The sequence below is a fragment of the Streptopelia decaocto genome (genome assembly GCF_964273445.1).
Source record: "Streptopelia decaocto genome assembly, chromosome: 4".
Lineage (NCBI taxonomy): Eukaryota > Metazoa > Chordata > Aves > Columbiformes > Columbidae > Streptopelia > Streptopelia decaocto.
Genome location: NC_138658.1, coordinates 8,238,785 through 8,251,063, shown reverse-complemented (window position 1 = coordinate 8,251,063; position 12,279 = coordinate 8,238,785).

Sequence of the window (12,279 nt, the reverse complement as noted above, 5' to 3'; positions counted from 1 at the left end):
TTCCACTCTACTATGTAATGGCTCAAACGATGAAAAATCAACGTGACCGCTCAGAGAGGACATAAATCACCCCGAGTGTAATCTGAATTTCTCTTTCTCCCCCTAGCTGAAGCCTTGAGGGTCATCATTTTTCTGCGCCACTTGACCAAAGATATAATGTTTTGATTAGGTCGTAAATCAAAATCTTGGGTCGTGTTTTTTCTTTTTTTTGGATGCTTTCCTTCCCCTTATCGGCGGTGGCAGTGTGAACCTGGAACAATGGAGGCCGCACAGAGGGTGAAAAAAAAAAGCCACAACGAAATGGGGAATTTGCAGAATATCTATTTAGAGAAGCGGGAGGCGGGGGGGAAGAGGGGTTAAACAACGGGCTCGCACCCCCCCCCACCCCGGCCCTCGGGAAGGCCTCTCCGGACGGCTTGCAGTGCGGCCCCCAGTACCGGGCGTGCGAGCGGGCAGCGCCGTCTGCTTCCCAATCCACATCCTAATCCACATCCCAATCCACTGCCCCCCCGGGCCCGGCCCGCGCAGCCCCCGCCGACCCCGAGGCTGCGGCACCGGGAGCGGGTCCCTTCCACCCGGGGAGCGCGGGGCCCCTTTTCCCCGCCGGCCGGCGCCCCGGGGCCGTGTCTCTGCTCGGCTCCGTTCTTTTGTTTTCGGACGGTGCCTTCCCGCACTTTGAACCCCGGCGGCGTGCGCAGGGCCCTGTCAGTCGGATCGGCGCGGCTGTAAAGGTCAAAATTAAACGTAAATATCGATATATCTCCTTTTCGTTATTTACTGTGCGCTTCCCTCTGTCCTCTCTTTGCATTGTTTTCATGTACGAGTGCGTTCATCCCTATGTGCCTTTCTAAAATAGCTAGATACCGATCCTTACATACCTGTACGTTTGTTCATACCTATCAAATAAAAGACCTTTTCTCTTTTTTTCCTTACGAGGTTGATTAGCATTTTTGGAGGGAAATAATTTCCTTGGGAAAATAGTTGACATCTGAGCCCGGGGAAGTTTTTCCAAAAAGCCGTTGTGCTGCGTCGTGGGGCGGGCGCGGTGGCAGCCGGCGGGACTGGGGCAGGTTTGCAGCCCCCTGCTCCCCCGCGGCCACCTCCGGCCGGCCGGGCAGCGCTGCGCGGGTGCGGAGGGGGTTGCGGGGTGGGGGAGGGGGGTATGAGTGGGGTGAGGGGTCGCACACCCCTGTTCAAGCCAAGGAGAGAGAGCAGGGGACCGGCTCTCGGCGCACCTAAGCGTTTTCGGGGCATGTAATTTACTTTCCTAAATGCCTGCTTTGGTACGCGTGTTATACATGTGTAGTTCTGAATATTACGCACCCGATAGACCGTAACAGTCAATAATCCAGGAACATGGAAGGATTTACACCTTCGGAGCTCCATACGGTGCTGGACTAATTGATTGCTAAACCTGAAGTTTTCTCAAATGCGAGCCCTTTTTCGAATTAATTTCTCCACTCTCCTGCATGTTTTTCTCAGGGAAGAAAAGAGAGGAAATAAAAAAAACCCCTTAATTTGTTTGTGTTTTTGTTTTGTGACGAAATATCTTTTTTTTTCTTTTTAGTTAAAAAAAAAGGCATTTGAGGCCGCTTTTCGTGAGCTCGGCCCCGGCTTGTGCGGGGCAGAGCCGCGGGGCGGAAGCGGGCGGAACGGAACCGATGTTCCGCGCCCCTGTGCAGGAGCGTAGGGAGCTCCGCGCTGTCCGCCCGGCGAGACGGGGGTCTGTCGGTGCTGGGCGAATTCCCCCTTGGTCGTTCCGTGGTTTCGAGGGCGAGGAGGACTTGTTTGCTCGCTTTCTCCCCTGCGCCTGCGACCATCCTGCCTGCCCCGAAGGCGGAGGGCTGCGACGGGGGCGCGGGGGGCAGCGCGGGTCACTCCCGCCTGCGCGGAGACAAGCAGGGGAGAGCGAACGCTGCTGCCGCCAAAGCGGGAACGGCCCCGGCCCTGCCTTCTCCGAGGGCGGGCTTGTGCCTGCCCGGTGGGGGGGCACTCGCCCTTGCCCGGCCCCGCGACCCCGCACGGTCGCCACTGGCCCTTGCCCGCCGATGGCAGCGTGCGAGCGGCGGCCGCACGGACTTCAGCCCCACGGGAAGAAGGTAGCGTGACTGAGGCGGGGACGGATCACCGCCTGGGGAAGCGCCTGGGCCTGACACCCCGCGGGGAGCGAGCGGCAGGGCCGCTCGGGCAGGTAAAGCTTTTCGCGGCTGCGGCCCTGCAAAGCGAAGGCCCCGGGGACTCTGGGCTGAGCCGACCCCCAGCCCCGCGGACGAGCGGCGTGCCTTGCGCGACTGGAGCCAGCCGTCGGGAGCGGAGGATGGACGTGACTGACCGCCAGCGCAAAACCGAGAAAATAAAAGAAAAAAAAAAACAAAACAAACAAGCAAAAAACCCAAACAAACAGAAACAAACAAAAAAGCAACAAAGCCCCCGGCAGCCCACCCGGGAGCAGAAGCCCGCGTGTGCCTCGCTTCGGCAGTGAGGAAGAGCCCGGAGCCCTTCCGCTTCTTCCCTTTGCCCGGGCGGCAAGGCGCAGCGCTGGGGAAGGAGCCGTGTCAGCCCTGTGCCTGTGTGTGTGTGCGAGTGTGCAAGCATGAGTGTGGGAGAAACTCGTCTCCAGCTCAGCGGGGCTCCCCACCGAGCCGGGGTGCCGCAGGAAAGAGGCTCAGAGTTAGCGCCCTCATATATATGTATACACATATACACGCATACATATATATACACACGTATGTATTACACATACATATATATACATACACACACACACGCGCGCATAGAGTGTGCAGCTGCTCTGTAGCCGCTGCCCGCACATGAGACGGATGCTCCAGCGGCTGCACCCCCGCAGGGCCACGCAGGGGCTGGCCACGCAAAGACCGCATCGTGAAACCCGCGCCTGATCGGAGGCGAGGGCTGTGTTCGCCTACCACTCTCTCCCTCCTTCTGACCTTTTTTTTAAGGGTTTCCCCCTCCTCCTCCGCTGCCAAGCCGCAGCCCGCGGCTCCCCGGGGGCTGTGGGGCCGGCGGCCGCAGCCCTCTCTCCGGCCGCGGAGCTAGTGCCCCCCGCCAAGCCCTGCCCGCGTTGAACATTAACAGGCTGGGACAGCCCTGCGGTGTAATATGCTGCATATAAAAATGAATCATCTCCCAGGTTGTAGTAAAACGTCTTGTAAAGTCCACCTATAAATCTTGGTATGCACTTAGTGCGCTCGGCTTCACGTCTTACTGTTTCTACGGAGTGTGTGCCATCACCTCCTTTCCCCCCTTTTCCCTTCCCTGAAATCCCACCGGTCGTCTGCGGTCCTAACCCTGGCCCCGTGTGCCCCGGGCTGGAGTGCAGGAAGCCCGAGGGGGGGATGCGGGGTCTCCCTCGCGGGGAGAGCGGGGCCCCTCGGGGTATCCCCGAGGTGTCGGCGGCCACAGTCGTCGGGGGCTCTGGGGCCTCCTCGTTCCCTCCTAAATGCGGAGAGGGAGGAAAACAAGTGGGACAGACACACAGCCCTTCGCCATCCAGGGCGGCAGGAGCCCCCTCCCCCAGGGGCCAGCTAAGGTGGGGCGCCTCGCAGATGTCCCTGCTGCTCCCGCCCTCCGAGGGGGACTGTGTATGATAAGAAGAGATACTCATATATGGCAGCAGGGTCCTATAAAACTCAGCAAAGCTCTCCCCTGCAAATTTGTTAGGTATTTTTCTCCGAATTAAAGGAAGAAAAGGAGGAATTCAATCCGAAAGGAGCGCCGTGCTGCGCAGCCTCGGTGGGTAGGCACAGGCAAGGATCGATGAATGTGCAGCGATCAATGCAGCCCACAGTTTAAATCCTCAACTGAGATTTACGCAATTGGAAAGGAACACCAGCAACAAGCCCCTGGCCTGCTGGGTGTGTATGTGAAGAAACGGCAGCACTTGAGAAAAGACGAGGGTGGAGCCGGGCTCATCACTTGATACATATATTTAGTGTGGTGGTGGTTCCACTCACGGGGGACTACTTCCATGCTTAAAGTTATTCACATGCTTGAGTGATTTGTTGGATTGTGGCCATATGTAGAGCAATAAATATAAGAGGCTACTTCTGTGTAAATAAGAGATCCAGAGGTCTCACAAGTAATTTTCCAGCAGATCCAGACCTCGTACTGTTAAGATAAAAGTGAAGAGAACTCTTTTCTCTCATTCAATTAAAAAAATAAAATCCCACCAACAATTAAGGTCACTGGCACAGTATAAGCATAAAAGAGCTTAAACCTTTCCTTTATGAAAATCCTTGCCAGGCACTTTCAAGGCTGCATTATCTGGAGAGGAGCAGGAATCTACAAGCCCTGTACCTATGCAGTTGTTTCCAACTTTTCCAGTTGCAAATTCTTGCACCCACATTGGTGGATGCAGAGCTGAAGAATGAAGTGATTTCTTGCCAGGCTGGAGGACAGCATGTCAGTGTGAGAGTGGGTCCCAGCCTGTTTGGTGCTCCTTTGAAGTCAGCAGAGCCTGAGCTGGCAGTGCTGAGTGCGAGGGGAGTTCCCAAGCCAGCAGAAACTCTCCCTATGAGGTTCGGGGCAGCTGAATTCCCATGGTTTCTCCAGGGAAGGTCATGTGTGCTTCCCATTCCTCAGCCAGGATGGGAAGAGCAGTGGAGATGGAGGTGGCACTTCTGCCCTCTTTCCTCTATTTGCAGAGCCAAAGTCTCTGGCAATTCACATTTTTTAATTTTTTTTTTTTTTTTTTTTTTTTAGTGCAAAGTAAAACAGTGTTTGATTAAAATAATAATACCCAGCTTTTGACAATGCTTCCTACAAATTCATGGCTTTAGCCTGGACTGTCTCATGGCCAGACTGTAAATTTTTGCATTCTAACTCCCTGTGACAAATCTCTAGACCCAGTCATTGTTATTTCCTTCAGCTGGCAAAAACCTCCAACTCTGCTATTCTTCCCCCAAAACAGAAATTTCTACCACAAAGGCCATTACCCTGAGAACATTTTTTAATAAACATGTTTGGAAAATGAAAACAAGACACATAAAATATATGAAGATGAGTAACATCAAATGAAGACTTGGAAGCGGTTTCAAGTAGTGTTACAAATAGGAAATAGCTTTCCAGAGATAAAAATACTCCATGTGTTTTGTTAACACCAACATGCAGTCAGGCTTTATTCTCATGGTTTATTTCGATGTTAAGGGACACCTTTGTCCTACTTGATGTACTTGTAACTGCTGGCTGAGCCAGGAGGTCAGAGAGTTTAGCTTGTAATCAGTGGGTGACCGGCAACACCCCTGACAAATAATGTCGGTGTGACACATCAGAGTGACAGCCATTGTTGCATGTCAGCAGCTATGGCTCAGTGAGTCCAACCAAAGGACATGGGGAGGGATGTTTCGTTGCACAGGTAATTTTTGAAAATCCTGGTCTATGCACCTGAGATGCTGTTCAAAACTTCAGCCCCTGAAATGGCTCCCACTGACAGGGATGGTTTGGGTTTGTTTTTTTTTCAACAAAAAGAGATAATTACCCTGAGAAGCAGCCTCATTGCTGACTTAGTGACAGTTGTAGGCTCTCAGCATCTTATAGGGTGTTTCCTTTTTATTGTCCAGGGGGCAGGGAATGTTGCATTTTTCTGTCTTCTCGACAAAAAGGCTTCTGAGACTGGAGTGCAGCTCTAACAATGGAGCATTTAATTCTTGTGATGGCCAGGCACTGCCATTTTGAGACCACTCAAATCCCCTCCGGTAGAATTGGCAGTTCTGGGGACATAAATAACACAGCTTGTGGACCCGAGCAAGCATTGTTTACATGGCAATATTATGGGTCTGCCCTGGTCAGTGTAGTGTTCTCCTCTTTGTGCTGAAAGCAGAAAAAGCTGTGATGTGCTTATGGATCCAATGGGGCATGTATGCATACGTTTAAATCTCATTGGCTTCCAAGGTAAAACCAGCACATGCTCATCTGGGCCTGGAGCAGGAACGGAGCATGTGCCCACAGGCTGTGCTGAATCAGGACCAGGCTCCATGGCTGGAGAGAAAGGACTGGGGACAGCTTCCCTTCTTATGACCTTAGACAGGCTCATTTCATCTCACATGGCTGGGTGAGGACAATAACCAGGCAGGTTTTTCTGTGCCTGGAAAAATAAATTTCCAGTGAGGAAATACTTAATCTGCTGCCACAGAAATTGATCAGCTGTTTGGGACCAGGATATATCTGATGTTTGGGAAAACAGATGAATTAAAATTGGAGGAAACCCACCAAAGGAACTCTGTGAAGGCTTTTCATGGAGTAAGGAAGAGAACCTGCAACCCAGGCTATGAAGACCACGCTGACCCTGTCTTCACGCTGTGGGCATGAGCAGACACCAGCTCAGCCTCATGTTAGAAACATGTTGTATCAGAAATCACAGAGCAGTTTCTTTACCTTTTTTTCTTCTGCCTGGAGAAGAAAAAATGAAGCAGCATGAGAAGAAGAAAAGAGATCTTATTTCTGGTTCCTGTGAGGTTTCTTCTGCAGAGATTGTCACAAGAAACCCTTGTTGAATGCAATCCCACTGGAGCCCATGTGCGGTCATATTAGGAAAGGCCTATGTGCTGTCTAGATCACCTCAGGGGTGATGTGTTACAGGGGTGATAATTTTGAATCTCGTTCTTTGGTGATGACACCCAAGCGATTATGTTTTACGGATTTATTTTAATGGCTTTAATGGCTTTCCCTTTCTTAAAAAAAAAAAAAAAACAAAAAACCTAATTGAAATAAGCTTGCAGAGGAAAAACGGGACAGCTAAATTGGTAATGTTAATGTAGTTTCTATAATGGTAATAATGATTCTCATATTCTTCATGGCATCTGATTAATTCCACCATGAAATTTAGTTTACACATGTACAAAAGCAGAGTACGTGGAGTGTTGTGGGCAGAATGCCCATCCTGACTACCCCAGAGGATTATGAATGCCAGGCTGTCACAAAGAGAAGTGCAGAGCCTAGCGCAGGACTTTAGAAGAAACCCACTGGTCCTGTCCTTGGAGGGAACGGTGGGGTCCTTCCCTTTGAGAAGATACCTCCTTGAGGAGTTGCCCTCAGCACAGTGATGTCTCCCAGCAGGGCAAAGGAAAGCCTCTCTCTGTCTATTAAGAGATGCCTGATTTGAGGCTGCAAACATGGACTTGAGCCAAATGAGCAAAAAGTATAAAATCACAAAGAGCAGTTATTGATACCCTGGCAAGAAATCCAAGACTGCATCTGACACTCATCTATGCATAATGCTGTAGTCCAACTCCACTTACCTCTTAAGGGCATGACATTGGATATGTGATCCTGCCTCTGTGGACTCTGTGATTAAAACATGGTCATGCAGTCTAGCTCAGTAACTGGATGTGCTTACAGTACCCCAAGGGGCTCTTGATGTTTTAAACTCTAGCTGAGAGACTCTTGCAAGAGTTGCTGTTGCCTGAAGACACTGTACTAATCTCTCTTTCAGTTGTTTTGTGCTCTCTGGTTTGCCCTGTGAAGTGTTTATGGATGGGACCTTTCTGAAAGTGAATTCTTCCATCCCAACTCCTTCTGTGAGCAAACAGTAAACCCTCAAGGGAGCTGGGGGCTGAGTCGGATTTGCATCCCTTGTACCAAGAGTATGAGATGGTTGCTGAGTGTTATGCATGTGAGTGCAGAATGACTCTTTGCCTTTAGCACAGAGATTCAGACAGACACACTACATGTCCTGGACTCTGCTACATGTAGGGTGCTCTGCTGTGTTGCTACCGAATCATTTTGTGAAGTGGCAGCTCCTAAAGCTGAGCCTATGTGTCAAATCGGGTGTGAATCTGCTGAACTCAGCAAATTCAGAACTAGATGGCTAGTTCACATTTCAGGCACATGAACAAAGTCACACCACTGAGACTGAATTTAAACTGATGGATCTGAGATGCTTCCAGACCTTTACATCCAGGTACATATCTTGGCTACCTAGTTTTGCTCTAAGCAGTCAAAACCAGGTAGAATAGTCATATACACTCAAGCACGGGAAGGAAACCAGGCATGCAGGCAAGCTAAGAGGGAACCACAACACATTCTTGTCAGGTCCTTGGTGTGTGCCAGAGGAGATGGGCACCTGGAAAACACTGTGTACTTCATATGCCGTGTGGGCTTGGTTCAGACTTTGTCAGGTACCACTTCCACCTGCTCTGACGCAAACTAGAGCAACACTTGTTTCCCATGTGATGTGAAGATAAAAGCATGCTGGTGGCTGTGAAATGCTCACTAATTTGGTGAGGAAGATAATTTCAGTATATGAATGGCAAACTAAGTCTTTAATTTCTACCTAGTAATGGGCACTTACTGGGCATAATGCACGCATTCATTTTTGTTAGCTTTTTCTTTTTTTCATACATAAGATTAGCAGTTCCAATTCCAGGCCTTTTATTCAGGTGATGAGCATAATCTTCATAGAAGTCTCTGAAGACAAAGTGGCCTGTTGGCCTATAAACTGGAAACAGCTGACCTCCACTAAGTGCCACAAAAGGTTTCAATTAAAAAGGCAAGTGTAGCTATAGGAGAAACTGACTCAGAATGAAGCAGCCACCTCACTGCAACATCATTAAGGAAAGACTTTAATAGGCTGGGACAGATTTATAATAATTGATACAACTTGCTCATTATCTGAGACAAGGTATCTACAGCATGTAGCATGTCTCTGTATGAAATTGTAGACTTATTTGCACAAGTGTGAGCTGATTACATTACATGCAAGTAGCGGGGTGAAACAGAACATTTGGTCCAAATACATGTAAATAGAGTTCCTAATAGTTTAGAGAAAGTCATGTCATGGGTGATTTATACCTCCCTTCTTTGTCAAATCATGTTGACCAGGTTAGATCTTTTCATTTTGTCTCCCCAGGGAGAAGAGCAGAGCATTTTAGGGACTCGTTTCCAGGAAGAAGTGCCACAGTGGTAGAGATGCCAACTTTTCATTTTCCCAGTGGGTGGTCTGCTGTGAAATCCCCAAAAGGCGATGGATCTGGAGCTAGCCAGGGCCTCCCTTAAGCTGAGGCGTTTAAGAGATTTTTATGTGTAATTTAAGATGTTTGCTGAGAAATAGAGACTCTGATTTAACTATTTGCAGCTTATGATTTTTCCATTAGAAAATCTTAAGGAACCATCAGCACGTTCCATATTTGAGTGACCACAAAATCACATCTTTTTTTTCCTCAAATCTATTGCTTCACAGCAGCGTCCTTTGTTCTTCTCTCATTTGGCTTGTACTTATTTGGAAATTGTTGGGGAAGACACTTGACCACTGTTATTCACACCAAGCAACACGAGTCTCTAAGATTGCCACTAGCTTCTTCTGGGGCAATTTGCAAAGCAAGAGTTCCATCTGGAAGGCTCGGTGGCCTCAGATCTCTACTTAATATTTAACACAACTCCCCCAGACACTTAAAGGTTTCCCTCTGCCTTTTCTGTGCAGACACCCCTCTTTAACACCCTGGGAACTCAAAGTGAAGAGAAGGCGAGTGGCAGGCAGCATTTTTGCATGTAAACCTCCCAGTCATCCCAAAGATGGTAGAACTGTATTGCAATAGGCAAATGCAACTACATCTAATTGTCTCCCTTAGTTAAGTGTTATATTTTTTTTTGTAGGAAATATATAACTTTTGTTTGACAGTGCAACAGGGTGGTCCTCTTTAAGTAGTCAAAAGAACTCGGAGCCAGTTTCCCCTCCTGCTCCCCCCCCCCCAGTAAGCTCTTTTTAAGGAAGTAGATGCGTGAAGGAGCAGCAGACAAGATAGAGACCAGAGCCAGATGTTCATCCGAGAGCTGCCTCCTGGCTGGGATAGAAACCCAGCTGTTTGCTGACTCAGGGGGATTCCAGGCAGAAAGCTCTGGGATTTGCCGTGTGTGTGCGAGAGCAAGGCGCAGCCTGCACTCCCCTACGCTGACTTCCCAGCTTGCAGATGAAGGGGGGAGCCGTGCGCTTGGCTGGGAAAAGGATGCTGCGAGGACAGCGAGTGTGTGCCAAGCAACCCTTTCAGGAGAAAGCTTCAGCTCCCAAAATTGTGCTGATGAGGTAGGTTGGCATGTTTCTCCTGGGACCTGTATTAAGAAATCCTGCTCTAAAGTGAACTGCTGCCTTCAATAGTCTGGGCATTTGTTTAGTTCATAGGAAGAGAGCCGAGGAAACAGCTCTGCTACGGATATGCTGCAGGATGACAGCTTGTGCCTGGCTTGTAAAATATATTAGATATTTCTGGGCATATTTACAAACATTTCCTAGCTAGGAAAATAAGCCAGTTGGCCAAAGTCAACAAAAGCCACAGCACACATTATATCCCTGACCAAACCATACCTTCTCTCCAAAAATTATGGTTCAGCCTCAGAAAAACCTCCTCACTCTAGCCAGTGTTTAGTGCCACTGATTCTGGGGGAAGACAGAGTTTCCCTGCAACATCGGTCCACAGGTCACAGCCTCTAACTGAGAGTCTGGCAGGACACAGCTCTACAGACCATACTTGCTCAGAGACGTCTACCAATAACGTGCCATGAAGAAGGAAGAAAAGCTCGTTCTTAGGGTTGTTTTTATTTTATACTTTTTCCAACATTCAGGAAGAGATGCCACACGTGCAAATGCCCTGCTAAATGGGTGCCTGAATATAAATTCTGGAGAGGTGCACCCGTTACCCAGGATTCTGAAGGTGTGCACAGCAAGTCTCTGCACCCTGAACCTGTTCTTATTCACAGTTTATTTCATTATGAGACATGGCTAATGACAATTATCCACACTGGAAAAACTAGGGCTGGCTGTGGCTCTTTGCTGCTGAGCAGACATGTCATTCAGCTGCATCTGAATTACCTCCTCAGGCACAGGGGTCTTGGCAGGCTGTGAACCACATGGGTTTTCTGTCCTCTGCCACTTCAGGGTGGGTGTACAGGTTAAAGGGAGAGAGCTTGGCATGCAGTAACTCATGCTCGTGTCTTTGCTTTGGGTGGCTCAGCAGGGCTGTGCAGCCTGTGAGCCTGACTCTCCTTGGAGCAGGTCACCTCTGGTGGTCCCCAACCCCTGGGATGATCCATCCTGCTAACATGGGGCTTTGAGTTCGGGTGGCTGATGTCCAGCACTGCAGGCAGAGGAAAACCTTGGCAGCTCCACAGGCTCACTTTCACTCACAGCCAGGATTAGGAGCACCTCTCATCCTCCTTGATAAAGCCCAGCATGGAGCAGATTTGACCTACTCCTAAGCCAAGCGTGGCTCAGCAGCCAAAGCCTGGCCAGCTTGGCTTCACACTGCTGCAGCACTTGTCTTCAAGGTTTTGAGGTTTGCCTCCAAAAACCTGATGATGAAGTGGCAGTGTCAGTGATGCCATGTCACAGCTTCAGCTCCTGGATAGGAAGAGTAGCAGAAGTGAAGCACTGGACAAAGTGGCGTTACTGCCCCTCTGACTGAGCTAAGATCCTCTCTGGAAAAGCAGCTTCTTAATATTTTATACTACTGTGTTTAATTGGTAGCATTATTTGCAAGCTTTGCAATACAGTAATCCCAGGGAAGATGGGTTTGTGTTCAGCTAAGCGCTGCTAGCTAGCACAAGGTGAGAAATTCCCTGCTCAGAAAGGCTGCCATTTAAATAGATAAGGCAAATTGTAGGAGGAGAAACAGAGCTAGAGAAAAGTGAAAAGACTTGCTCAAGGTCAGATGGCAGAACAGTGGCAGATCAACAAAACAGTCTGGTTGTCTGAACTGCCAGTCTACTGTCCTGCAAAATCTTCAGAAAAAAAGTCTCTAATAGGTGTAGCTATCCTCGTGCCCACAGTAAGCTTGTGCAAATAATAGATCAAAACTCAAATTCTGGCATTCCAGAAATTAGAATTTCATATTTCATGCACTTGGCGTATGATCCCCTAAGGTGGCTAATGTGAAAGTAGAATGGTTTGTTGGATCAGTCATTCATTTTTAAAATTTAACTTTTGGAAAGCATAGTTATCTCGAAGTCTATTTTTTTCCATGGTGAGAGGAATATTCTGGTGACCATAATCTTTGCTAAAATATAGGATAAGGAACTCTTCGTCCTTCCCTGCAATGTGCTATTTTGAGTTGGCATGTGTTTACAGAGATAACATTTGATGTCATAGTTGCCACATTTGACAGAGAAAAGCCTGAGAGAACCATTAACTATAGGACGAGTCAGCAATCTAAGGCATCTTTGTCCTTTGCTAAATGATTAGCTCAAAGCAATGCTTCTTCTGAAGTTTCCACCCCAAGAGAATCCTACAAACAAACACTCTAATAGCTATTATAAAATAAAGATTCCTTTATACAT